The sequence below is a fragment of the Rana temporaria genome, chromosome 1, assembly GCF_905171775.1.
Source record: "Rana temporaria chromosome 1, aRanTem1.1, whole genome shotgun sequence".
NCBI classification, from domain to species: Eukaryota; Metazoa; Chordata; class Amphibia; order Anura; family Ranidae; genus Rana; species Rana temporaria.
In genome coordinates, this window is record NC_053489.1 from 503,460,205 (window position 1) to 503,488,070 (window position 27,866).

Below are 27,866 nucleotides of genomic sequence, written 5' to 3' on the forward strand. Positions count from 1 at the left end.
ACGTTTTGGCTCTTTGGTTTCCTTATTTTTGCTTTGGAATCTTCTGAATGAAATTGTGAATAATACTTTCTAACATCTATATAACTGATCGCAGTAGAAACTTTGAATACTAATACATTAACAATCCAATTTGCAACTAATCACCAACTGCGGGGCTCATAGCTTAATGTGAAATCTAGTGAACTATATATATATATATATTTTTCACATATGTTTTTTTTTCTTTTTGCAACTTGCATTATCATCACCAGAGGATACATTTATTGCTATCCACTTTGAGCAGCACATTGCACTTTAACTGGGCACAGTTTGAAGCTATCACAGCTTGTATTGCTATTTTATTTTTATTTTTGTGTAATTTTTTCTTTTTTTGGTTTGAACATTGATATTGTATATATACTTTATATATGATTTAGATAAGGAGCACTTATCACGGAACAAAAGTTTTTCCACGTGGGGGCCATACCTATTTTCCTGGCCAACTTATTTACATATATTTTTATAGTGAACTGATTATCAGCTTAAGCTTGCACATCGGATTACTTAAAATTTCCTAGTCTAAATACAACCAATTTTGCATATCAATATTACACTGGTTCTAGGGGCCACCAACCATTATCCCTTTCCCCAATGCATCTTTTTTCATATTTAATTTGAGTTTCTTTTACAAACACTTTTTAATGTTCTTGGCAGACATACAGGAATCACTCATCAACTGAGAGTGGAAATACACTGCCAATCAATAAAAAAGGGGGACCTTACATCCTAATGGTGGCTATATATATAAGCTAAACCAAAGGGAGGAACCCAACATTCATTTTCTGCCTATATACTTGCACACCACTTACAGACAGATAGCCCCTCACCAGACCAGCAGCGCCACTTACCCCAAAACGTCAACATATATATCTATTGACTCTCATTTGAGGGTACTTAAGGGGAGGCAGCAGCGTTCATAACCTAGTCCTAGCGCGGAAAAACCAAACTATTTGACAGATATGGTGGAAACACTGCATTTAATTTTTTTGCCCTAAATGGATGTTTTTTGAATAGCACAATAGAAGAAAAGTATCTAAAGGGTGTATCTCACAGTAACATATGCAGTGATGGTGTAAGTTGATTTCTGAAGCAGGACTGACTCCTATATATTTCTCTCCCTACAAGCAAAACCAGGAACCTTTCCCTAATGTATCTAATGGAGAGTACCTCACAGTAACATATGCAGTGCTGGTGTAATTTGATTTCTGAAGCAGGACTGGCTCCTATATATTTCTCTCCCTACAAGCAAAAGCAGGAACCTTTCCCTAAAGTATCTAATGCAGAGTATCTCACAGTAACATATGCAGTGCTGGTGTAATTTGATTTTTGAAGCAGGATTGGCTCCTATATATTTCTCTCCCTACAAGCAAAACCAGGAACCTTTCCCTAAGTATCTAATGCAGAGTGACTTGCACATGTAGATCGCTGAGTAATTTGATTTCTGAAGCAGGACAGTCTGACTCCTATCTAATTCTCTCCCTCAGAGCAGCAGCCTTTCCCTACCCTTTCAAAAGCAGAGTGACGTGCTGTGCTATGTGCCTCTAGCTTATATAGAGGCTGGGTCACATGCTGGGTCACATGCTGCACTGGCCAATTACAGCCATGCCATTAGTAGGCATGGCTGTGATGGCTTCTAGGTCACACAAGTTAAACAAATGTTGATTGGCTGCCCTGCAGCATGCCATTACATTGCCAAACCCGAACTCGAACCCAAACTGTCAGTAAATTGTTCAGGTTCGAGTCCGGGTACCAAAAATATTTTTAATAAGAAAAGGATACAATTTCACAACAAGATGCTGAGCGCATCAATAAAATACATCATATTAAAAAATGTGTTGTAAGAATATGAAACCAGATAAGAGGACCACAGGTAGCAATTGTTGTTGTCACTGATATGGACTAGTCTGGCCTGGGTCCACTCTGTTCAATTCTCGACATACATTCAAACAGTTCCAGAAATTGCGCTACTAGTTTCGCGGGACGTGGCCACTTCTTCGGGAGCTTTGGAACTAAAATATAAAGAATATCAAATAATAAACTGAAAATAATATTGAAAACAAGAAATGCTAAACAACAAATTCCCTGCCGAGATTCTGATTTAGCATAAAAATATTTCCTTAAAGTATACTCACCAATTTAATGGTGTTTTAGATAAGGTGTTGCCGCATCATTACATTCCTCACAGGTGGGATGGCCCCCACTCAACTAGACCCGGCCGGCTCAGTGGAGATGGACTATGCTCAAGGCCGAAGACCCAACAGGTGCTGTAGTTTTCCTAAATGTTGTTATTGTTTGATTATATGGTTATAAATTAATATTGAGGAGGGTCTTCTTTCTGCGGATTAGATTAATTTGAGCTATATGCACCAGCATCTATACACAAGGGATGATGGTCTTTTCCCCCTGTTGTATATTTGTTGATGCATGAGAGTTTTTATCACATACGGTATTATTATTTTTATTTCTAATGTGTCATGTCTTCTTTTAGGTTGCACTGGTGTTTCCTTTCTTTAATATGGGATTGTTCATGTTCTTTATTATTTCAAACTTTAAGATATGTGGAATCTCCAGCAGGAGGTGTTCTCCATCTGCCTAATGGTTTAACTTTGGACTTTCAATTTTCACAGGTGCTCTTTATTATATTACTTGTGGTACACATGTGTTGTATATCTGTTTAATTACTCAGGTGTATATATAGATATTATTCAAGAAAAAAGTGCAGCGCAAATTGAACCATAAATTAATGAAAATAAAATTAAATATTAAATAGTGCAAATTTGATATTCAAAAGAAATTTTGAATAATAATGAAATATAAATTAAGCATATAGCAAGTGAAAAAAGTCCATAAAGATGATCCACCAGTGCTGAAGATTCACAAAAAGTGACAATCCCTCCACCAAAGGTCTCTCTAGGTACTCTCACCTCCTGGCACGGACCCCTGAATTACCAGGAAGTCATGCAAAGCAGATATTGCCAAAGATCAAATCCTCAAAAAGAATCCTCCAAAACATTGCTTAAAATTCCACAGAGAAAACTAAATTCTTTTAGACTCAACAGGCAATGTAGGTGTGTAGGAAACAAAATAAATAATCAAAGTGCTCTCCGCTTTTAAAAGCCAAAGTTATTTATTAAAAATCACAGGCTACTCACAAACGATCGAGCCAAAACAGCACGTAGTAATCTCTTGTGGACTGTACAGCAGCAGGTGACGTCATATGTAGCTGCTTCCCCCGTAGGCATTGCGGTCAAAACGGAACTTCCTCAGCAGGGCGTCAAAAAATGTTTTTGAATATCGAATTTGCACAATTTAATATTTTATTTTCATTCATTTATGGTTCTTTAATTCTTTACAGTATTAATCCTTTAACAACATAGAGTATGGTCAGCAGTGAATATAATTTCAGATCTTGGCATTCAATTCAAAACAGTAATTGCTTAAAGAGACCTTGTCACCACTTGTAACATCGAGTATACTCACTATTACCACCAATAAACCAAACTTTGCTATTGTTGCTATGTTGCAAATTTACAAGAACTAATGATGCAATGATTGGAATTCAGAGCTCTTATAAGATAACAGAGAGTAGTAGTAGCAATGTGAATGACATTATGATGTCATGGTCAGGTTATTACTAACAATAACTAACCAAAGATACTCCATATCAGGCAATTCTACTCTCTGTCCCTCTCCCCCAGATATCTTGCCTTAACCTCGTATAAATGTTATGCAACTGAAAAGCCCACTATAAATCTCAACATGTCTAATATTACCTTAGAAGACTTTCAGGTGACTGGTATGTAAATACATGTCTCTTGCAGTGATTTCGCCATCATTGGTATGCTGAGCACAATTCCACAGAACTGGTTACAGGCATGTTTTTAACTTAAAATGTATTAAGTGATTTATTTTGCCAGTGATAAGCATTGCATATATAATTTATATCACGATTAAGGCATGGTAAATGAAAATGATTAATAAGGGATACTTTCTATTCTGGACACCCGGGATGCATGCTCAGATAAGTGTTTGATTTGAATTGTAGGGTAACCCCATAGAGTGTTTGGGACTTTCGTATTGAAGCAAACCTCCCTGTCATTGTTAAAGGGAAAGCTGGCAAGTATCAGCATTCCAAATTGCAGGCACCAACCCTTGTGCCTTGCATTGTAGGCTGTTATCTTTGTCATGGGTAGTGAGTGTTTATAAGGGAAGAAAAATAGTTTACAAGCGATCCTGTAAAATGAAAGAAGTAGTCCAGCAACCTGTAATAATTAATCTGTGTGTAACACCTCAAATGTATTTCCATCTGTGATGATTCAAGAAATATTTGTATGCATGATAATGCCTAATATGACATTCTGCACATGTGGTATAAATTACCTTAGCTAGCTGCTTCAGGTCAACAATCACATTCACTACTGATGATTAGACATGTGCATTAACAAACGATAACGAAAGCACAGAAAACGAAAACCGAAAGATCCGACATAAACAAATGCTTTATTTTCATTTTCGTTGCGGTCGTATGTGCCTAACCTTAACTTTATTAGTCCAATATTATTCTACATAAAGAGAAAAGATTTGACATAGAGAGAAAAGATTCAACATAGAGAGAAAAAATTAGACATAGAGAGACATGAAGATTCGACATAGAGAGACATGAAGAGTCGAAATTTCTTTCTTTTCTTTTTTTTTAAAGATTCTGGCAAATCTTTTTTTTTCTTCTTAGAGCATTCGACAGACACCATAAGCCTTCAATGACAGATTCAACCTTAATTTGGATTTTCGGACTAATGCATTTTTTTAACGAAAAACAAAATGAATAAAAATGAATTTCGGGAGTAACTAAATAAATGTATTTTTTTGGACGAAAAACACAATTACGAAACTAAAATTTTCAGTAAGCACATGTCTACTGATGATGGGGCATTGCATTTTTTTCTACAATCACAGTTTTGCTTGCAATATTTTACTTCTTTGTTTATCTGAAACAATTTGTTTTGTTGCACTTGGCAAAGATATATATTAATAATGGTGTTCTCATATTGATATGTGAAGGGTGTAGAGGTTCTACACTTTAAAGCAGTAAGGAGTGTGGTTTATTAAATATACAGTATATACACATTTTACATTTTATTTACCTTTCATTTTTATTTTTTATCCTATTTAGAATAACATTTAGGACATTGTAGTTTATATGAGTGATAGTGCTATGTCCTTTTTTTGCATTTTTTGATAGGCACTAGCTCTGATTACAGCTGCTGTCACGTTTATATCTCACTGGATTAGGGGAGGTGCATAGTGTGGGTATATTTTATAGTATAGTGTGTGTGAGACAGCTCTACTGAACTTGCAGAAATAGCATGCACCATTACACATAGCATCATTTCTCATGCATTTTTTTTATTATTTCGTATATAACACACGCACAAATTTCACATTCTGTTTACTATTCCAATGGTTGATCACCTTCCTTTAACCTACTTATAAAAGTTTCTCTGTCTTAATTAAGTTAATAAAATTCTCCTTCCCTTGCACTTTTCTCTGAGGTCCCTTGCATTCCATCTTAATATGTGTCAAACCTGCTTCATTTCCTTTTTTCACTTCTTTCTAAGTTTTCAAATGTTTTGCTCTAGATTCTATAAGATGGGCAGCCATAGAGCTTGTTCCATCCTCCATTCTTTGGCCATATATAGAATATTTTATTTAGGCCAGGACAGAATGTTCTGTAATGCCTAGGCTTAGTAAAATTTGACTTTAATTTTCCATACTTTGGTGGTTTGCCATTTTTTTGAATTTGCTAGTTGTGGTCCATACCTGACCATAAATTCATCCCACAACTTCACATCAAACACCCTTTAGTTCTAATGTTAAATTGCCTGTCACCCTAAAAATTTGACTTTAATTTTCCATACTTTGGTGGTTTGCCATTTTTTTGAATTTGCTAGTTGTGGTCCATACCTGACCATAAATTCATCCCACAACTTCACATCAAACACCCTTTAGTTCTAATGTTAAATTGCCTGTCACCCTAAAGCCTGGTACACCAGAACACAACGGTCAGCACTCTCAGCTGTTGGCTGCTGATCAGCAGACCTTTTTTGTTCATGCCCATTTGACAGAAGCACTCCAACTTCTGTAATGCCGCATACACACAACCGTTTTTCATGACAAGGAAAAACACAATGGGCCAGATTCAAGAAGCTATTGAGCCCGCGCAATAGCTGTTTTGCTCCCGCATAGCGAATGCCCCTGATTCAGGAACATCGCTACGCGGACTGCAGCCTAGGATATGACAGGCATAAGCCTCCTTATGCCTTCATATCTCAGGCTGCATTCTTGCGTTGTCCGCTAGGGGGCGCGGCCATTGTGATCGGCGTATAGTATGCAAATTGCATACTACCACCGATTCACAAAAGTTGCGCGGGCCCTGCGCACGCAAGGTACGGAGTTTCCGTACGGCGACTTTAGCGCAAGGTTGCTCCTGCTGTAGCAGGGGCAGCCAATGCTAAAGTATAGCCGCCCTTCCCACTCGTGAAATTTAAATTTCACGTCGTTTACGTAAGTGATTTGTGAATGGCGCTAGACGCCATTCACGTTCACTTAGAAGCAAATGACGTCCTTGCGACGTCATTTGCCGCAATGCACATCGGGAAAGTTTCCCGACGGAGCACGCGCTGCGGGATCATTTACATTAGGCGCCCTTACGCCCGGCTATTTAGCATAGCGCCCGCGCAATTTACGGAGCTACTGCTCCGTGAATCGCGGGCATATCAAAATATTTGCGTGGGCGCAGAGCAAAAATCGTTGCCCTTTGCCCACGCAAATATTGCGTGGATCTACCTGAATCTGGCCCCTTGTTTTTCTCTACATGATTCCTCTCAAGCCTGCCTTGCATACACACGATCGTGATAAAAAATGTTTGAGCAAATCACGGTGACGTACAGCGGCACTATAAAGGGGAAGTTCCATTCGAATGGCGCCACCCTTTGGACTGATTATGCAAATTTCCCTTCTCATAACTTGCTACTGAGCATGCGCGTTTTTTTCCCTGTCGTTAACTACTTGACCACTGGGCACTTAAACCCCCTTCCTAACCAGACCAATTTTCAGCTTTCGGTGCTCTCACAATTTGAATGACAATTACTCAGTCATACAACATTGTGCCCATCTGAATTTTTTTTCCTTTTTTCCCCACAAATAGAGCTTTCTTTTGGTGGTATTTGATCACCTCTGGGTTTTTTATTTTTTGCGCTATAAAAGAAAAAACATTGAAAATTCTGTAAAAAAAAAAAAATCTAGTTTCTGTCATATTAGCAGGTATTGTGGAGTATTGGGGGTATTGCAGAGTATTGGGGGTATTGCAGAATATTGGGGGTATTGCAGAGTATGGGTGGTATTTCAGAGTATGGGTGGTATTGCAGAGTATGGGGGGTATTGCAGAGTATGGGGGGTATTTCAGAGTATGGGGGGTATTGCAGAGTATTGGTGTTATTGCAGAGTATTGCACAGGGAGGGATGGATGGCTGAATCTGTGACTGCATTTGTCACAGATCCAGCCCACAGCAGCTGCTGCTGCTTCCGTTCTCCCCCCTCTCCTCTCACACTGTACCGATCGGTACAGAGAGGAGAGGGAGGAACCGGCGTCATCACATGACGCCGGTTTGTTTACAAGTGATCGCTCCGTCATTTGACGGAGCGATCACGTGGTAAACGGCCGCTATCAGCGGCAATTAACCGCGATCTGTGATTCCGGGAGCGCGCCCCAGGGGGCGGGCGAGAGGAGGATTCTGGGAGGACGTCCCAGGGACGTCCTCCCAGAACAACTCGACCGCGCTGTAGACGTCTTTTGTCTATGGCGCGGTGGCAAAGAGGTTAAAGCCTACACACAACCGTTTTTCACGACGAGAAAACTACGACGTGAAAAACGATGAGAAAAAATAGAGCAGGTTCTACATTTTTAATGGCCTTTTTTGACATTGAGAAAAATGCTCTGGAGTCTACTAATGATTTTTTTTAACGACCAATTTAAAAAATTGCATTTTTCTCGTCATGAAAAATAGTCGTGTGTACATCAGACTGACAGCCGAACACACGGGTCGAATGTTGGCCAGTTTCTATTGAACTTTTAGTCCAGCCTGCCCAGATAAAAAGAGGTGCTTAACCACTTGACGACCGAGGACGTCCATGGACGTCCTCGGCTTTGTGCAGTGATATCTGAATGATGCCTGCAGCTACAGGCATTAGTCAGATATGACCATCTTCAGCTTCCTATTCTGTGCACGATAAGAATGATCAAAGCGGCAGTTCCACCACTTGATCGTTCTTATAGGCAGCGGGAGGGGACATCCCCCCTCCCGCCGCCATCCGGTGCTTCTCCGGGCTCTCCCGTGCAATCGGGGGCCCGCCAGAGAGCGAATCAGCCGGTGCTAGCTGGGAAAGCATAAAGATGACTGGTGACCAGATGGTCACCAGTCATCTCTATGACCATCGGAGGTCCGGGCGCAATGTTATGACGTCACGTCCGGTACCCGGAAGTAAACAAAGCCACAATCGCGGCTGTCGGCATTAGATCGGTGAATTTTTTCACGATCTAATGCTTGTAAGCCTGGAGGAGAGATGTGGGGTCTTATTGACCCCACATCTCTCCATAAAGAGGACCTGCCACAGTGATTCCTATTACAAGGGATGTTTACATTCCTTGTAATAGGAATAAAAGTGATTAAAAAAATGTAAAAAAATTGTAAAAATAAAAAAATGAAGTAAAATAAAAATTAAATAAAAAATAAATATATTTTAAAACGACCCTGTCCCCGGTAGCTCGTGCTTAGAAGCGAACACTCATGGAAGTTCCGCCCACATGTTAGATATTGTCACGTGCGTTAGAGCGTGTGCAACAATTCTAGCACTAGACCTCCTCTGTAACTCGAAAATAGTAACCTGTAAAAAAATTGAAAGCGTCACCTATGGAGATTTTTAAGTACCGAAGTTTGGCGCCATTCCATGAGTGTGCACAATTTTAAAGCGTGACATGTTAGGTATCTATTTACTCGGTGTAACATCATCTTTCACATTATACAAAAAAAATTGGGTTAACTGTTTTGTTATTTTTTAATTCATGGAAAAAAAAGACATTTGAAAAATTATTGCGCAAATAACATGCGGGAAAAAAAGGTGCAATGACCGCCATTTTATTCCCTAGGGTGTCTTCTAAAAAATATATATATAATGTTTGGGGGTTCTGATTAATTTTCTAGCAAAAAATGAGATTTTTACATGAAGGAGAGAAGTGCCAAAATAGGCCCGGTGGTCAAGTGGTTAAACTCAGCTGCCTTGTCTGCCTTTCACATAATTTTTAGCAATATACTTCTTCTATCAGTGGAATCATGTCTGGCTACAGCGCCAAAGAAAACGAATCACAGCAGTGTCTTCTGCTACTGCTTTACAGCACTACACTATTCTGGGGGGCCAGTGTACTAGGTGAAATGACCTGCAAAGAAAGGAGAACCCCAAGCACAGAGGTTTACTAATTTGTTTACCTTTGTGGAAGCTAGAGGACTCAGCCTCTAAGATGGTGGCAGAAGCGGCTTCTCCTTTTCCATTCCTCCTGCTGCATCTCACAGCCCATCCTCTGCTAGAACAAAGGCTATGACAGAGTCAGCTTTTTCAGATGCCTCCACACCGTCTTTGGGGAACCCAGTGAAGTCTAAGCCATACATGAGCAGCATAGCAATGAGGTAACGATAACAGGTAACATGTAACAAGTTCCTATAGGACACAGGAGAGCTTATAGACCATTCCAGCCAAATATTGATACAACATTGATGTTTGTGCTTGTCTTCCTGCACATCTTTTTACACTCAGACATATTATCTTGTATCAGCGATTAAAAGTAGAAGTGCAGGATTTAGGAGACAGAGTTGACCATATAAAACAGAAGATGGGGACATTTTCCACCTCTATTATTACACTTGTGGATGCTCATAATGAGAAACTTGATGATCTGGTTAAAATCTAAGGTGGCAGGTCTAGAGAACAGATGCGAAAACCTTGTACACAGTAACTCTGAAGCCTAGTACACACGACCGTTTTCCTTTATCCATCAAGGCAACTTGATCCTCCTCTTCTCGGGTCCCCCCTGGTGCTCCAGCATCCTCCCTCCTCTTGAGTACCCCCAAAGCAAGTAACTTGTGTGGATGCACCCGAGCAGAGCTTCATGCTCTGCGTTTCCATTCATACACAGAGCTGTGACTCAGCCCCGCCCCGCCCCTCTCTCTCCTCATTGGCTCATGGGCTGTGTCAATGGCTCCCGCTGCTGCCTCAGCCAATGAGGAGTGAGAGTTCCCGGAGAGGCGGGTCTGTCATGCACATTGTTGGATTGAGAGGGTGCTCAGGTAAGTATTAGGCGGGGCTAGGGGCATAGAATGCATGAAGGTAAAAAACCTTGAGCTTATTCCTTCTGTGTCTGATTAATTTTTACTCTGGATTGCCTATAAGGCCTACATGCAAGGTATTATGTTAAAATGAGGGATAAAAGACAGTCAACTTAATGTATAGATCATCTTATTTTAGAAATCCATACTTTGCTGGAAACTCAAAACATCTTATACTTTTCAGACCTCTTCCACAAACTCACTGCTCAAACAATAATTGTGATCCCTTATGAGTAAACAATTTGTTTAATATTTCAAAAGTTTGAAACATACTTATTATTCTGCTGGTAACAAGACTGAGACATGTGTGACTCAAAGAATGAAAACTCAAAAAGCTAGAACAAAGATTTATTCTACCCACCTTCTGCACTCAGTGGACAAACATAAAAACATTAACCCTAAAGAAATAGCGGATTCTTTTGCTTTGCTCATTAATATAGTTATCTGTATAATTTAAAGGATAATCCTGCCACTCCTCAGATGGATTAATGGATTAATGATGCTATTATTTATATAATGATATACATGATTCATTGCATACCTTTGCACATTATTATAGTTTATTGTAGGTGTATTGAGGTTTCATCTACTCACTGATTTATCATATCTTAACAAATGTTATATATATATATATATATATATATATATATATATATATATATATATATATATATATATATATATATATATATATATATATATACTGTATATATCTTATTTTATTTAGATAGTGTTTATAATTAATTGATTGAGGGGTTTTTGAACTGATAGCGGTTCACTGTCTGTAACATTTTAACATGTTTTCTGTTGTGGGGTGATGGGTGCACACTTTGCAATGATAGCTGCTTTCTCATTATTTATCTTTTTTTCTTTTTTTTTTTATAGAGCATGGTGTTTTTATTATATACTGTATCTATGAATATGAACATGCAATTGCTTCAAAAAGGATGTGTATCTGATTATACACCCAGGTACTGCTATATACATTCTATGTGTTCCCACATGTGACACGCAAATAATATATTAAATAGTGGCGTGTAGCATTCGATAAAATAAACAACCAATGCACTTATATAATGCCACAAATAATTTTTGCAGTAAAACCAAAACCAAAATCAACTGTGCAAATCCACAATAATGTTAATGATTGTATACTGCTTACAATCAGGCGTCCTGGTGGTTTCTCAGGATCTTTATATATCTTGGGAATACTGTATATGGCTCAGATTCTACATATGTCTGGGATCAAATATGTTTCCTATTTTTTATTAAGGATATCTTTTTTCCTTGCTTTATTGACTATCCTCTCCAGTTCTTTCCTGTATGTTATGGTGCATGAAGCTTACGTTATCAGACATTTTTTGCACTGTCACCTTTGCATTTTGTATATTGCACTTTATGATCAATTGAAAATGATATAGATGTCATTGTTCATTGAGTGAGCGCCACATATATCTTTATTCAATTATCACTGTGTGGGAACACCTTTTCATGTTGGCAGCTACTCAACTTCAGAGGCGGCTCTCTAATTAGGCAACTTAGGCAGCCGCCTAAGGCCTCGCACTCACAGGGGCCTCGCAGCCACCTAATTTGCCTGTGAATGTCAGCGTCGGCAGCTGCGCCTCTCCCCCTGCTGCCGGGACTGACCAATCAAACACTGCCTGAGGGCCCTGGGCCAATCATGGAGCATCCTGGTCTGGTGGCAGCAGGTGCGGGGAGCGGGACAGCAAAGGCTTCTAGCCAGCACCCGGCTCCAGGTGCGATCCCAACTACACGTGCGCCGGTGTGGGCAGCTATAGGGCACACAGCTGCTTAGGTAGCTGGGCTGCTCCTTCAGCCTGCGCTGCTCACCCGACCGCCAGGGACAGAAACTAATCAGCAGCACAGCCCCGTGACTGTGAAGGGGAAGGAGCTTCAATGCATCCGGTATTCTGATGATGGCTGGCCGTCCGTCCCGAGAGAAAGTGAGTGCTTGGTCATGCAGTGTGCTCCTGTGCTCTGAGTCCTGGATAGGAGGAGAGATGGGCCGCTTCATATAGAACAATTGATCTTTCCATATTCCTCCTGCAGCCGCAAAATGTTGACAGGAGGGGGAGGAGAAACAAGCATTCACCGGCTGCAGGAGGAATATGGAAAGATCAATTCTTCTATATTCAGCGGCCCCGCCGCTCCTCCTCCAATCCAGCTTTTTTTTGCTGCCCCCTGGCTCCGCCCCCATGAACTCCTCCGGCCCGACCCCTGTGCTCTCCACCGCACCATGCACTCGATCCCCCCATGTGCTTCTATGCTCCGCCCACCATGATATCTTCAGGCCCCCCTGTGTTCTCCACCCCACGCTATAGGTCCCCCCATGCTCTCAGCTCCTATCTGCTCTCCACCCCACCATGCTCTCTACCTCACCTTGCTTTCCAGCTCCCCAAACAGTGCTCTTCAGCTCCCCCAGTTCTCCATGTCCCCAAAGTGCTCCGCCTGGCTCCCCTCCCCACTGTGCTCTCCAGTTCCCTCCATGTATTCCCTGGCTCTGCCTCCATGATCTCCTCCGGCCCCCCTGTGCTCTTCACCCCACCATGCTTTCTGTCCCCCATGTGCTCCCTGACTCCATCCCCCATGATCTCCTCTACCCCACCATGCTCTCAGGTCCCCCAATGTGCTCTCCGGCTCCCTCCCCAGTGCTCTCCACCCCACCATGCTCTCTACCTCACCTTGCTTTCCAGCTCCCCAAACAGTGCTCTTCAGCTCCCCCAGTGCTCCCTGTCCCCCATGTGCTCCACCTGGCTCCCCTTCCCACTGTGCTCTCCAGTTCCCCCATGTGTTCCCTGGCTCTGCCTCCATGATCTCCCCTGGCCCCCCTGTGCTCTCAGCTCCTATCTGCTCTCCACCCCACCATGCTCTCTACCTCACCTTGCTTTCCAGCTCCCCAAACAGTGCTCTTCAGCTCCCCCAGTTCTCCATGTCCCCAAAGTGCTCCGCCTGGCTCCCCTCCCCACTGTGCTCTCCAGTTCCCTCCATGTATTCCCTGGCTCTGCCTCCATGATCTCCTCCGGCCCCCCTGTGCTCTTCACCCCACCATGCTTTCTGTCCCCCATGTGCTCCCTGACTCCATCCCCCATGATCTCCTCTACCCCACCATGCTCTCAGGTCCCCCAATGTGCTCTCCGGCTCCCTCCCCAGTGCTCTCCACCCCCCATGCTCTCCACCTCACCTTGCTTCGCAGCTCCCCAAACAGTGCGCTTCAGCTCCCACAGTGCTCTCTGCCCCCCATGTGCTCCCTGGCTCCCCCCAGTGCTTTTTGCCACACCATGCTCTCCAGCCCCCCATGTTCTTCCTAGTGCTCTCCATCCCACCGTGTTCTCCAGTCCCCCCCCACACTGATTCCCACCCCACCATGCATTCCAGCTCCCACTGGGCTCTCTGCCCCCCATGTCCTCCCTGGCTCCTTTCCCTAGTGCTCTCCACCCCACCGTGTTCCCCAGCCCTGTGTTCTCCATGCCCATTCTTTTTGCCCCCCGGTGCTTTCTGGCTCCCCAGTGCTCTCTGCCCCTCCCCCACACCAGTGCTCTCTGCCCCCCCTCCAGTGCTCTTAGCCCGGCTGCTCTCTACCCCCCCAGTGTTCTCCGTCTCACTCACGTGCTATCAGCCACCCCTGTGTGCTTTCCTGACCCCCCTCACCCCCCACAGCTCTGCAAGGTTCCAGTCTCCTTTCTCCTGCCGGCTGCTGCAGGGGATCTGTCAGGATGGAGAGCGGGGAAGCGACCAGTTTAATGGACCACTCAGTCTAAAATGCCTGGGCCCCTTTTTTTTGTCCCATTCCGGGTCTGGTGGGGAAGGTTAGCAGCATCGGCAGCAAGGACTGATAGCCCTGGAGGCAGAAAAGCTCTGAAGATCTCCCAGGACCGGAGGACAGGCTGACTGGGGTCCAGAAAATGAGGACGGGCAGAAGGTGCTGACGGCCAGGGACCACTCAAACTCACAGCAAACAGATCCTCTGGAAGGAGCAGGACACTGTCCCCACCCGGAACAAGAATATACCCTGCCTGCTGCTGCTGGCCGTCATGAACATCCTGCTGGCATGGAAGGTACTGTACCAAGCATCACACAAACCTTCCCACATACAGGCACTGCAGAGTGGGACATGGGGAACAGGAGGGGCTTCAGACAGGAATAGGGCTAGGGATCTCTGTATCACCCCTCTCTCTTCCTCACCCCTCCCCCCTTCTGGCATTGGTTGCATGTGTCTGATGGGTGAAGAGGGTGCCCTGGAAGTGGTGCTGGTCACCTGTGTGCTAGATCTGTCATTCTTCCTGCAGCTAATTTTCTTTCTTAAATTGTTCCCATTATGTGCGTGAGTGGGGCCTCATGTCTTGCCTAAGGCCTCACAAAGCCTAGAGCCGCCTCTGCACGACTTTATTTATATTTATTATTTATTTGGTTTGCATATTAGTATATTCACTTGTAATTTCTGTATGTTGCAGTTGGATTACTTGTCATTTTTCTATAAGTTCCTTCATCACCCACCAATCAGTCCATTTCAGCCTTTTAATCTTCCGCAGAAAACACTACAATTCCTCTGTTTTTGTCAAGTGGTCTAATCACTACATTGTTCCGGTTTTCAGTCTCATGTATACCTGTTTTGATGTACTCCTGATCTCTATACTTCTTCACCTTTAGTTGTTTGAGATCTTCCATTTTTTTAAGACCTCCACATGTTTGTTATTTCCCCATCTGAGGCCTGGTACACACGATAGAATCCATCCGCTTGAATTTATCCGCGGATCGGTTTCAGCGGATCGGCGGATTTATCTGTTGGTCCGCTGGCTTGTACACACCAGCGGATAAAAATCCCCTCGGACCAGAACGTGTTCAACGTAAACCACGTAAGACGTCACTATAAAGGGGAAGACCAAAGTCAACGGCGCCGTCCTCTGTTCCGCTTTTGCTAGTTCCGTGTTACCGCGTGCTAGTGAAGGTTTGGTTAGAGCCGATTCGTGCTTTTCAGTCTCCGCGTTTTAACAGGTGGTATTCTCCGGTTCAGTGCGTTTGCTTGCAGGATCGTAGTTGGCTTTCGGGTACAGTCTTTCAGCACGTTTCTGTTTGTTCAGTTGCGTCCTGTCCGCTCGTATCTGTTTGTCGCGCGTTATTTGCAGGTTGTGCTGGATTTGCGAGTGCTTTCTGTTGGAGTGTGTTCTTGACTGACCAGCCGGCCGGTTTGAAGCCATGATGGAGCAGCAGCGTCGATTCTCGCGAATTGGTGCTGGTTATGGGATTGCTTATGGACATGTCCAGCGAACCAGTTGTTTGGCCAGGAACAGTGTGAGAAGAGACGTTTCTGGGCCAAGAATTGGTTGCGCCAGCGTGACAAGTTTTCTCATATGCCTCTGCTTAGGGAAATCCAGGAGAATAATCCTGATGACTTTAGGAATTTTCTCCACATGACGGACCCCGTATTCAACCGTCTGCTGGATCTTCTGTCCCCCTATATCACGAGGCCGGACACTGTGATGCGCCAAGCCATCACGGCCGAGCAGAGGCTTATTGCCACGTTGCGGTACCTGGCGACTGGGAGGAGCCTGCAGGACCTCAAGTTCTCGACAGGCATCTCTCCCCAGGCGCTTGGGATCATCATACCGGAGACGTGTGCTGCCATCATACATGTTCTGAAGAAGGAGTATATTAAGGTAAGTTCCCTCATTTTAACATCACAATTTTTTTTTTTAAATGTGTGCGAAAGTCTAATCTTTTTTTCTTCCCTAATAACCATGAGATTGTAATCTGCTGTGTGTTGGATGTTCCCTTTTCTCCCCATGCATGTTGTTAACTTTTCCATGTTCATCTTTTTGGCCTACCTGCATATTTTGACCTTACCCACCATAAACCTGTCCAGCATGCTATCCTAGGCCCAAACACACCTAGCCAATTTATTGGTGATTTTTGGAATAATCCATTGTAGTTCTGCCCCCCCCCCTCCTCCCCCCCGAAAATTGTTTCTTGCTCTATTATCAGAGGGATGTGGAGTCTGATAATTAAGTGGGCCTATATTTTTGAACATAAATACTCACTTCACAATGCTTGTAGGATGTGAATCCTGTTGTTGATGTTGCACAATGATGGTTTTTGTATTTTGTTTGCAATGTTTATCTGACAAAGTACTAATAATTTTTATTTTGTTTGTCCCCACAGCTACCCTCCACACCACAGGAATGGCAGTCTGTGGCTTCCCAATTTGCCCAGCGTTGTGATTTTCCGAACTGCAGTGGAGCAATAGATGGGAAACACGTCCGCATAGTGCCCCCACCCCACTCGGGGTCCTACTATTTTAACTACAAAGGTTTTCATAGTATCGTGTTGATGGCGGTGGTGTCGGCACAGTATGAGTTTCTATATGTGGACGTGAGGAAGAACGGCCGGCTGTCTGATGGGGGAGTGTTCTCGCGGACAGAATTCTACGATCGTCTCCAAGCTGGTGGTCTGGCATTGCCACCAGATGAAGATAATGTGGAAGGACTTCCATTTGTGTTCCTAGCGGACGAAGCTTTTGGGCTTGGACCTCACCTCATGCGGCCTTTTCCCCAGAGGACCCTTACCTCAGAGGAGGATGTTCAATTATCGGTTGGCCAGGGCTCGGAGGGTAGTCGAGAATGCCTTTGGGATCCTCTCCAAACGGTTCCGCCTGTTCCTGACAGCGATACACTTGGCGGAATATAAATTGAACACCATTGTATTTGCCTGCTGCATTTTGCACAACTTTTTACGCAGGCACTCCCAGACGTACCTACCCGACAGCGTTTCTGAGGCAAGACTACCCTCAGATACCCTTCCTGGGCTGGACACTGGTCGCGCTGGCTTGGCCACCCAATCAGCTCGTGAGGTACGCGACAAATATGTTGAGTACTTCATGGGTCGGGGGGCCATTGCTATGCCAGATGATAATTCTTTCTAATTCGGCCCCCAAAAGAAAGAAATATTCACAGAACTAATAAATAATTTGACCATTGGACTTTATACAGTTGTTTGTCATTATTGCTTTTTCTCTTTTTATCTGTCTTCCTGCTTCTCACCAAAAATAGTGCAGTTCTAGTGCCAAATGTATGGTTCAGGTTTTAGTAAATAAACACAATCGCACATTATTCACTCATGTCCAAACTGGGTATTCAGCATATAAAGAATCAAGCCACTCATTTTTTGGATTTTGGCAAAGCTTTTATTATTTTCAGCTTTTTCATTATCCTTTATTTGTATCTTTTTTCTTAATAAACATGTCAATATTTTGTTTTTGCGAGGCGATTTTTTGGGGGGTTTTGTGTGTTTTTTCAAAACCAATTTTTTTTAATTTTTTTTTTTTTGGTCCCAAAAATTTATTTACAAGTATTTTGGGTTCACAAACAATGTAGTACAATTGTACCATTTTTCCCAAAAAAATATTATTTTCAAAATGTAGACTTCACCAAATTTTTATTTTGTCTTATTTTTTAATACTTTTTTTTACCAAAATTTTTCGTAGATTTGTTAGCTCGTTATTTTTTACTATAATTTTTTTTTCGTTTTTTTGGGTCCATAAAATTTTTAGGATCGATTTGTTCCAAAATGTTTAAATATTTTTAATATTTTTATTTTACAATAGAGATAAAATGTTTTGTATATATTTGTTACCAAATATATTTTTTGGATTTGTATTTATTTATTTATTTTTAATTTTTTTTTTTTCTGGCTTTTGGATTGTAAGCCATTTTTTTGGGAAAAAGGATAAAATGTAAGCAAAAGTTCAAAGACAAATGTGTCACTTTTACATTCACAATAACAGTCATGGTGTGAGTTCACACCGGAACACGCCAAAATTTGAAGATGCACACATTCAGTGTAATTCGCCAAATGTCAGTTCTTCAACATAGAAACACAGACAAATGGCAACATGTGCTATCTGCCATCATGGGTGATCAATGTCTGTGTTTTGTGGGAGCAAACCCTTCCTCGAAAACTACTTGAGAATCGAGGAGGGGGTTGTACCCACAAAGCACAGATAATCGATATTCTGTGATGGCAGATAGCACATGTTGACACACTGTGTGTGCATCTTCAAATTTTGGCATATTGCTGAGTATAAAATTTAAAATGGTTGGGGGATGGGCGGGGGGGGGTGTTCAGTCTTTGACACGGCCCATCATGTCAATGATATTTTTATAGTTTTGTTCTATAACCACCATTCTTTGCCGCATATTGTCCAGCTCTGTGCAGCACTCCACAATGACATTTTTGACATTCTGTTCCATGAGAACCATCCGTTGCCGCATATTGTCCATTTCAGTGCTGCACTCCATAACTTGCTGGATAATTATTCCAGCACTTGCGCGCGAAAAATGCGGAACAGCATCTTCATCCCCTACAAAAGGAATAAAAAAAAAAGAAATACATTTTAACGGCCTATCTACATCTAGGGTTGCCACCTCATCCCTTTAAACCAGAACACATATAAATTACACAGGTTCTGTGGCTGATTAAGGTGGTAATTAAACTCACCTGGTGCCATATCTGCATTACATTAGCCACAGAACATGTGTAATCCATATGTGTTCGGGATTAAAGGGATGAGGTGGCAACCCTATCTACATCTGTTTTGCCCTATAAAACTGGGGTGACACTGACCTGATGGTGTGCGAATTTCCTCCTCCACCACTTATCCATCTTCAATAACTCCTCCTTCTTGAACCACTTCCCCCTCATCCTCCACGACTCCTCCTTCTTGAACCACTTCCCCCTCATCTTCCAGCACTCCTCCTTCTTCTTCTTCCATCAATCCACCATCTTCAAATTCACAAAAATCATCTTCTTCAAATTCCTCTTCATCTTCCACAACTACTAAATTCAAAATGACTCCTTCCTACTCTCTTCCTTCCTCCTCTCTTCCTTCCTCCTCCTCCTCCACATCCTCATCCTCCTCTCTTCCTTCCTCCTCCTCCTCCACATCCTCCTCTCTTCCTTCCTCCTGTCTTCCTTCCTCCTCTCCTTCCACATCCTCCTCCTCCTCCACATCCTCCTCCTCCTCCACATGGCCAGATGGTTGATTTCTTGCGTGTCTGGCCCTCTCTGCCTCCTCAAAATGCTGGCATCTTCTTTCCCCTAAATAACACAAAAACAAAAGGTATACTCATCAGCACACAGATATTGTAGAGCAGAAATCGCACACATTGCTTAGAAGGAAGAGGCTTTAGTTGATTTTTTTTTTTTGTTCTTATCCCCCCAAACCTACATTTTTGGATGACTTCTAGGCCAAGCTCTGATTCTGTCCCTTTTTAGCGAAGTGACACACATGGATGTCCCCCCCTTAATTTTTTTGATCTGAGACCATACAAATTTAAGTGTAATATTTTGGGGGAGACACAGGTGCTCTGGATTACAGATATGAAAACACGTGAAGTGTAGAGAATGAATAAGACGTGATTACGTAGGTTACGCGGAGATTATTCGCTCGTTTTACAGAAGTTACATAGTTAACGCCATATTTTTGGACTTAACATTGATTAGGGGGCATGACAAAGGTGACGAAGGCGCCATGTCACGCACACGCGGAGTGTATTAAAGGGAACCTACGTGATTACGTAGGTTACGCGGAGATTATTTGAACATTTGACAGAAGTTACATAGTTAACGCCATATTTTTGGACTTAACATTGATTAGGGGGCATGGCAAAGGTGACGGAGGCGGCGTGTCACGCACACGCGGAGTGTATTAAAGGGAACCTACGTGATTATGTAGGTTACGCAGAGATTATTACAGCGTGCTTAACGAGGAGCTAGAGAGACTAATAAGGTAAGAAATTACAACATGGGATCAGCAGAGGCCTAGAAACTTGAGAGCCATGGGATTGGGGTTTTGTCTCTTGTTTACACCCTTTTAACGCTACTTATGTTTCTTGTGTACCAAAATGGTATTTTGTTCTCCCAATGCTTTGACACATCACTAAATCTAGATGTTAGGAATGCTCTACCTAATTTAACTTTTTGCCAGGTGTATTGTGATTATGCAAGTATTGTTATGTGTTGGTTGGACAGAGGTAATTAGGAAGTGTATTTATATGTCAGGAATGCTAAGGGGCATGCTATGTACACATGAAATAGTGCCTTGATGAATGGTGAAAATATTACTAATTTGGGATGGTTAGAGATCCCACATATTTTGAGAAATGTAATCAAAAAGGGTCTGCATGTGAACTCATTTTTTGGAACAACAATGGGGCAGAGCTGGCCACATTTTAGCTGCAGGAGACACTGTGTTTGCATAGTAGCTGATAAATCTGGGGCCACATATTCTGACAATGTGAATGCTGAGCCTTTTTTAACACTTTTTTCTTTTGGTTTTAACAGTGTTAAGTTTGAAAAATTTACAAAGCCCAAACTTAAAAAGATGGACCATATTGTAGGCAAGGAGAACATTATCAGACTGATTGAAAAATTCTGGGAAATGCCCATACTATGGGATTCTAAACACCCCCACTATTATAAACGGAACCGACGAACGGCAGCACTTGCCCAGATTGCTACATATATGCAGACATGGGTTCCCGGCTGCACAGGCGAGATAGTCAAGGACAAAATGAACAACCTGAGGGCCGCATACCACAAAAAAAAAGAGAACTACATGACCAAAGATCAGGAGCAGCAGCAAGCGAGTCTACGGAGCCCAGTCTGTGGTACTACAAAGAGCTGGAGTTTTTGGGTGATCAAATAGAGGGCCAGCAATCAATGTCAAGCCTTCCTTCCAGCCGGCATCGCAGCAGACCTTCCAGGGATCCCCACAGCCATGATGAGTACGGTGAGGGTCTGGCTGACATGCAGCCAAATCTGCGACTCTCCACTTCTGATAAGGTAGAGTATTTTACAACATATTTTGTGGCTGCTAATTCTTGTTTGTTTATTGAGTTGATATTGTAATCCCATAAAAAAATATGTGAAAGAAAAGTCGTGGGCATAAAAATAGGGGTCAGGGATGCCAAATGCAGGGATCAGAAGGAGAGTCTATTCAAGTTTAAAGTAAGAAAAAAAAAACAGTCTAGAGCAGGAAAATGTGTGTGATTTGCTTGTGCTAAATTTAACAACATGTCCCTTTTTTTGACACAGGAAGAATAGAGCAGCCAGGAGTTGTCAGCTCCTGATGCTGAGCTCCATGTCAGCCAGGAGGAAGGGGTCAGTGGCAGCCAGGAGGAGGAGGCCGGGGCCAGTAGAAGTCAGCAGGGCCCCAGGCCCAGGGTCAGCACCACCAGGCAAGCCCCTCCCCCCCCGGTCAGGCAAACAGGCCTAATGAGGCGCAGGAGGGAAGTTGAGGACGCTAGCCTCGAGATGATCCGGGAGGCTAGCGCCTTAATGAGGGCCCCCTCAACCCCACTGAGGCATACAGCGCCTAAGTGGCGCACAAAATGTCCCAAGCGGGGGAGGCCGATCAGAGGCTTGCCAAGGACCTGTTCAACCAGGTGCTTTTATGGATGCACCAGGGCTGGCTGACCAATCAGACTGAGCTGAGTGACCCGGCCCATCCTGCCCAACACCTGCAACCTCCTCCTGCTGCCACATCATCCCCACCTGCAAGGGGCCGTGGACGGGTCCGTGGAAGATCTGCTGCAATGCAGGCTGCAAGGAAGGTTACAAGGAAGAGGAGAAGGTGATTCCCGGCCTTCCATTTGATCACCCAAAAACTGTTTTTTTTTTTGACTACCACAGCCTGGGCTCCATTGTCTCACTTGCTGCTGCTCCTGGTTTTTGTTTTTGTGGTTGTTCTTTTTAGTTCTCGGTATGTGCTCCTCAAGGTTTGCCATTTTCTCCTTGACTATGTTGCCTGTGCAGTCTGGAACACAAGTCTGCATGTATGTTGCTATCTGAGCAAGTGCTGCCGTTCTAGGTAATTTATTTTTGTTTATGGCCAAAATAAATGTTTTTTTGATTTACTGAAAAACCTTGTCTATTGTGTTTTAATACTGTGGTGATTAGGCATGAAACATTTTAAAAAATAATATGTGTCATTTATAAAGGACACCAACTCCTTGGGGGGGGGTGGTACATTTGGTGTACCAACTTGGCAAAACAAAAAAGGAAAAACACACGCAAAAATAAAATGGTGACATAACTTGACAAAAAAAAAAAAGGGCATCAAAAAACAATGGTGACATAACTTGCCAAAAAAACAACCCATACTACACAAAAAATATGGCATCAAAAAACAATGGTGACATAACTTGCCAAAAAAAAAAAAAATATGGCATCAAAAAACAATGGTGACATAACTTGCCAAAAAAAAATAAAAAAATTAAATAAATAAATAAAACATCCACATTAAATACAAATAACATTACATAAACATATACATGTGGAGGACATAAAGAAAGTTCCAACATCTGGATAGATAGCATCAGCAAGAGAACGGGTTTATTCTAGCAAGAGAACGCAGAAAAAAAAAGAGGCAATAAACGACACACTAGATATTTAAAAGGACGAATGTGCCATATCACAAACAAACGAGAGTTTTACCTGAACGAGTGCTCCCATCCCCTTATTTTGTCTGAGCATGCTTGGGATTTTTATCCGCGGATATTGTGTACTAACCAACGGATCTGTCCGTCGGAGAGATTCGCAGCGGATAGATTTGTTAGCATGTCTTCAAATTTTTATCTGCTGGAAATCGATCTGCCGGATAAATATCCGCGGAAAAATATCCGATGGAACGTACACACCAGGGGATCTATCCGCTGAAACCGATCCGCTGAGATTTTTCAGCGGATGGATCCTCTCGTGTGTACGGGGCCTGAGGGTTGAAGTTAGATTTATTGCACAATGAAGTATGAGTTACCGCTATATCTTGTTCTAATCTTCTGGCTGGTAACTGTGGATTTATTATCATATACTTTTTGATGTTAACATTCCTGATGCACTTCTGAATACTGATGAACATCTCAAAATTATTGAGATTTTTTACTTAAGCAAATTTAAGACCCTTATTCAACACTTGTAATTCCTCTTTCTTTAGATCAGATAAAGAGTCCCTCTCCTAAAACTCTCTTTTACTTTTTCTGTCTCCTTCCTCCTTAAGAACCTCTCTTCTTTGTGGGGAGTTTATTTTTCCATTATCTCTCCAGTTTGTGGTGTAGTTTGATCTTCTCCAATCATTCTCTTGCTTCTTGCTTTTTCATGAAATGGTGAAAATTTCACACACGCAAAAACAATTCTAAAAATCTGAAGGTTTTAATTTTTCTCTTACAGCTGTCAGAGTTTGTAAGAGACCCCCAAAACCATTTTTTTAAAGCACATAACCAGTAGAATAAAAGGAAGGTGCTACTGATTTTTTTTAGGCCCCATGATATCGGGAGAAAAGGGGGGGAGGGGGCACCATATGGTAACCCACAGGTCAGACATTAAAGGCACAATGAACAATGGAAAGTATACAAAAATACACAATATTTATTTAGAGTAGTACATGGTACATAAAAAAAACATATAGAAGAATTAAAACGTGTCAACACGTTTTGTCGTTTGGCTTCATCAGGACACATTCAGGGATCGTTGGAAAAGGAAAAATGGGTCTCACTATTTAGGATAAAACATGTACATTACAATTTTGTAATATAATAGCACACATCTTAAAAAAGGCATCATTCTGTCAGAGTGACAAAACATGGCACACAGAACAGCACAAAGTGAGCAAATACCTTATGGGAAGAAAGAAGTATTATCCATAGGATTTCAAAAGGATCGTATCCAATGGTATAACAAGTGTTTAGGATATTCAAAGGAGCCAGCTACAACATATAATGATATATAATATATATAATGATAATTATCAGTAAACCCAACGGGAATATACATATACCAAAAAGGTTTGCTAGATCACATAAAATTCACCGGATACCTACTAGCTCATATATTCAACACAGCAGATGCTGTGGCGGAAATTACTCCAAAAGGTGTAGAGAAGGGGGGTATCAGATGAGAAGGAAAACAAACAAATGTATTTCAAATGGTAACCGATACAAAGGTCATTATATCCTTTGAATTAAAGGTCAGATTTATATGTATGACCACTGGAGCGAAGGTACACTGCATACAAATAGAGAGACAGCTTAGAGTCCATACAGGTATAACCCCTTAAGGCCACCTGAATAAAGAGAAGGTAAAGGAAGATGGTATAAATACTTTTGTACTCCGGGGCTAAATTGAAAAAGCAAAATCAAGGAACAATGGCGGGTGTAATAACTGAGACTAGCAAACACATCCTATATACCCCCTCTTTTCGAAGAAGAGACACACACTCATCACATCAGAGATGAGGAAGAACGGGGTTATTTATAGCCTTGGGGGTGTATCAGGTGACCGCGTCACGTTTTAAGACACGTGGTGCGATTTTTGCACCAAAAGAAGGACAACGACGCTTAATGACATCATCTGTCATAAAGATGGCATAGCGTCCACGCGTTCAACGTATATACCACCGCCATAATTAACTAAAATCACCCAGCAGGGGCATCAGAGTAAATAGAAGAACAAATAGACACCAAGGACATAAAAAATCGGCCGCACAAAGGAAAAACCTCATAGATGACACCGATGCCTCAAAACAAAGCCACATAGCGCGGACACCGCTGTACCCAAAACACCACAATAGTTGCACAAATGTTTATCAAATCGCTATTTTCAAAAAAAGAAATAAAAAAAACACTAAAATCCTTATTTGCACACAAAACCACAACATAACATACAAAATTCCTGCTAAATTCCTGTCAGTAACCACTGAAGCATGATCCGAACATGGATCTGGTTTCAGAGCCAAGACAGATTTAGATGTCTAAGGCCGCGTACACACGATTGGTCAAAACTGATGAAAACGGACTGAAGGACCTTTTCATCGGTCCAAACCGATCGTGTGTGGGCCCCAATGGTCAGCTAACCTTCGGTCCAAAAATGTAGAACTTGCTTTAAAATTTAACCGATGGACGCCTAACCGATAGGTCAAAACCGATTGTTAGTATGCAAAAGCATTGGTTAAAAACCCGCGCATGCTCAGAATCAAGTCGACGCATGCTTGGAAGCATTGAACTTCATTTTTTTTCAGCACGTCATTGTGTTTTACGTCACCGCATTCTGACACGATCGTTTTTTTAACCTATGGTGTGTAGGCACATCAGACCATCAGTCAGCTTCATCAGTTAACCTTCGGACCGTTCTCATCGGATGGACTGATCGTGTGTACGCGGCCTTACTCTACTGTTACTATGCTTTTTATTACTTTTTTTTTTGTGCAGCTACATTTTTATTGTTTTATATATATATTTTTTTAAATTGGGGTGGGGCTTTGGAGATACATCAGGGGTCTTAACAAACCTCTAATGTCTCTTTTTTCAAACAGATAAAGGGACATATGTTTACAAGCCAACAGTGATCTGTCAGGGCTGCAGCAAGTGGGAGGAGGGAGAGTCAAATTTATTCTGCTACATGTCTTTGGTTAAAAAATCTCAATAGGTGTATATTACTTGGTATTGGTTTGCGTGAAAGTTATAGCATCTACAAACTATGGAATACTGTATATACTGGATTTTTTTTATGCTGTTCATGGTAGAGATCAGTGACTTATAGGGAGCAATCTGACAGTAGCTGACGCCAGCTCAGGGTGCACTAACTGACATCAATAGTTAAGCAGGAACAAAGATTGTCTCTGGACACTTGTAGTGCTGTCCTTTTTTCAATAAAGGCTATAATTTGTTCAGTGTGCGGCTGTCCAGAGACAATCTTTGTTCCTGCTTTGCTAAGTGCATTGCCTGCACCTGAGTTGTCTGCAACGGTGGATGTTCGTTTGGGTTCCCACCTGGAGCGGCTATTCCCTTTCCCCTTGACATCAATAGTTACACTAGTACAGTGATTAGTGCTAATATTTTACACTTTCAGTGTACTGACACTGGCTGAGAAGTAGTTAACATCTAGGGGTGATCAAGGGATTAATTGTGTACCTAACAATGTGCTGCTTTTACTAAGGATCTTAATGTTTTTATCTCTGATTAATTAGTGAACAGAGCTCTATATTGTTTCCAATCACAGAGTTTTGTTCCGTGAAACACTGAGCCAATCAGCGGGTCCCGGCGGCCAATCATTGGCCAGGACTTGCTGATTGGCTTGTGTGGTTAAATATCCCCCAACTTAACAGATATAAATGCAGCTCTAGCTGTAATAATAATTCCTTTTTATCACATCAAGCTTTTGAATGGCTCTGGGCATCAATCACTATTAAAGACTGAAGACATACCGTATTTATCGGCGTATAACGCGCACCGGCGTATAACGCGCACCCCAATTTTAAGAGGGAATTTTCTGGAAAAACTAATTTTTTGTGAACCTCCACCACCACCAGCACAGGAACCCATAGACAGGTTATCAAAGGTCAAACCGCACTTGTTCCCTTATGAGCTGGGATCAGCTACAAAGCAGATTACAGGCTCTTCCCTCTCAACTGGTCAGCTCCAAAATGATACATCCAGCCATATAAAAGGATACAAAGAACAAAAGATAGTGCTCTCCTTATAAAGGAAAAATCCCTTTATTAAATGTTAAAACCACACTTACAAAATGAAAATGAAAGAGGCAAAAACCACTAACACCAAGTGAGATGTCTCCCACAGTTCACCACTTCCAGCTGGGTCTGACTGACAGCTGCAGCGAATTTGTGCATCAGGCTGTTACTAGGACACACCATCCACTCTGCTAGCTGAATGCTTCAGTGCACCTGTGCGGTCTCCCTCTCTGCTATTTAAAACTATGCAGCATACCTCGGAGGGGAAGGAGGGGGACGAGCGCCCGCGGGAAATCACTGAGCCGTCACTTTCACTCGGCTCTCACTCGGCTGCACGTCACACACGCACAGTCCCGCCTCCACCATCGGCATTGGACCATCTCCTGTGACAGACAGAACACTGGTCCAATGCTGGTGGCGGAGGCGGGACTGTGCGTGTGTGACGTGAGCTTCATAGGAGTCATTCTACCGCACGCCATATGGGATGTACACAGCACAGAGCTACACGTGAATGAGCCTGCAGATGACACTGGGAGGGAGAGACACGAAGCTCACCTGCTATTGGAGCTGGGCTCTTCCTCCGAACGCCACACACCCCTATGGGATTGGCTGCAGCCCGTGACATCATGCACACCCTCGTGTATTTCCCAAACAAAAAAGTGCGCACTATATTAGATATACCATTGGTAGAAAATAAACAAAAATATTTGAATTCTAAATTTCAAATGCTGTGAGGCTAAAATAAGTGATCTGTTAATTCAAAAAAAAACAAGCTGACATTTCATCATAAGGTGATAAGGATAAGTCAAAGTGAATAGATAATTAATTGAATTATATTTTAGTGAGAGCTATTCTTGACT